This window comes from Suncus etruscus, chromosome 9 (assembly GCF_024139225.1).
Source record: "Suncus etruscus isolate mSunEtr1 chromosome 9, mSunEtr1.pri.cur, whole genome shotgun sequence".
In the NCBI taxonomy this organism is placed as follows: Eukaryota; Metazoa; Chordata; class Mammalia; order Eulipotyphla; family Soricidae; genus Suncus; species Suncus etruscus.
The window spans coordinates 77,402,887-77,404,926 of record NC_064856.1 but is presented as its reverse complement, the minus strand read 5'-3'; the positions used below and the strand labels follow the sequence as shown (position 1 = coordinate 77,404,926).

The 2,040-nt window shown below is 37.2% G+C and overlaps 1 non-coding gene across 1 annotated transcript; it reads right to left on the bottom strand.

Annotated features, from left to right (window-relative positions):
• Nucleotides 1–416: 416 nt before the first annotated feature.
• Nucleotides 417–550, bottom strand: LOC126019330 (small nucleolar RNA SNORA51). Its single transcript, XR_007499057.1, has one exon. It is a non-coding gene; the product is annotated as a small nucleolar RNA SNORA51 (small nucleolar RNA).
• Between the last annotated feature and the right edge of the window lie 1,490 nt (nt 551–2,040).

Below are 2,040 nucleotides of genomic sequence, written 5' to 3'. Positions count from 1 at the left end.
TCTATGTTTACTATTTCTATAGTTTACTATCATATTATAATGCCTTTGTTCTCAGTTTGCCTACAGGAACAGAACTTAGATGATCAAGACCCATTATGTGATAGTTCATGGTTATACTTTTGTTACAGTGCTCATTAACATATTACTTAGTATAGACTTGGAAAATGATTGTTTTGAGAATGTTCTATGTACAGTCTAACCTATGAAATTTTTTCAGCAAAGTTTACCCTCACTAATTGTGATTTTCCTAGGAATTGGAAAACGTTTCCATCTAATTTGCTGGCTCCTTCTATATATTTTGTAGTGCTTTGACCAGTTCCAGTTGGGTCAATTTTGGGTCAATTGATCGTGTGTGTGTGTGTGTGTGTGTGTGTGTGTGTGTGTGTGTGTGTGTGTGTTGGCTACCTCTATGTCTATTTTTTGTCCCCAATTCACAATACAGACCAGGCAAAGAACCTGGGTTGAGGTGTATATGGGGTGCATTTACTGTACCTCCTCTTTCTATACAGTCAGTGTACAGAACACAGCCTGTGGTAAGAATTGGGAGGCCTTATCTTTTCTTTTTTAGAGTTTTTAATATATATAAAATTCTTCACCAGTGTAACATTCCCATGACCAATATCCCAAGTGTCCTTCCTCCCCACCCCACACAGGCCTTTCTACTTCCCTCATTCAGTCACATATTTTTTTTTCTTTTTTTTTTCTTCCTCCTTTCTTTTTTTTTTAATTTAAACACCTTGATTACATACATGATTGTGTTTGGGTTTCAGTCATAAAAGGAACACCACCCATCACCAGTGCAACATTCCCATCACCCAAGTCCCAAATCTCCCTCCTCCCCACCCAACCCCCGCCTGTACCCTAAACAGGCTCTACATTTCCCTCATACATTCTCAATATTAGGACAATTCAAAATGTAGTTATTTCTCTAACTAAACTCATCACTCTTTGTGGTGAGCTTCCTGAGGTGAGCTGGAACTTCCAGCTCTTTTCTCTTTTGTGTCTGAAATTTATTATTGCAAGAATGTCTTTCATTTTTCTTAAAACCCATAGATGAGTGAGACCATTCTGCGTTTTTCTCTCTCTCTCTGACTTATTTCACTCAGCATAATAGATTCTGTGTACATCCATGTATAGGAAAATTTCATGACTTCATCCCTCCTGACAGCTGCATAATATTCCATTGTGTATATGTACCACAGTTTCTTTAGCCATTCGTCTGTTGAAGGGCATCTTGGTTGTTTCCAGAGTCTTGCTATGGTAAATAGTGCTGCAATGAATATAGGTGTAAGGAAGGGATTTTTGTATTGTATTTTTGTGTTCTTAGGGTATATTCCTAGGAGTGGTATAGCTGGATCGTATGGGAGCTCGATTTCCAGTTTTTGGAGGAATCTCCATATTGCTTTCCATAAAGGCACATATTTTTATGATAGTTCTCTGTGTAATTATTTCTGTGACTGCACTAAACGATCCCTGTGGTGAGCTTCATGTCAGGAGCTGGATCCTCCAGTTGTTCTTTATTTTGTCTCTGAGAATCATTACACAAATGCTTTTCATTTTTCTCAAAACCCATAGATGAGTAAGATCATTTTGTGTTTATTTCTTTCCCTCTGACTTATTTCATTCAGCATAATAGATTCCATATACATCCATGTATAGAAAAATTTCATGATTCTTTTGATGGCTGCATAATATTCCATTGTGTATATGTACCATAGTTTCTTTAACCATTCATCTATCGAGGGGCATCTAGGTTGTTTCCAGAGTCTGGCTATTGTAAACAACACTGTAATGAATATAAGTGTGAGAAAGGGATTTTTGTATTGTATTTTTGTGTTCCTAGGATATATCCCTAGGATATTAATTGTATATAGGCCTTCTTTTCCTTCCCTGCTTACCACTTTACAATTGCTTTTCTATTGTTTCCTTTCATTCTCTCACACCTGATTTGTTATCACTTACTATTTAACCCTTTTAACACTCAGTTCTTCATTCCTCATGGACCAAAACATTCTCCCCAACCCCATCTCTCCCACCTCC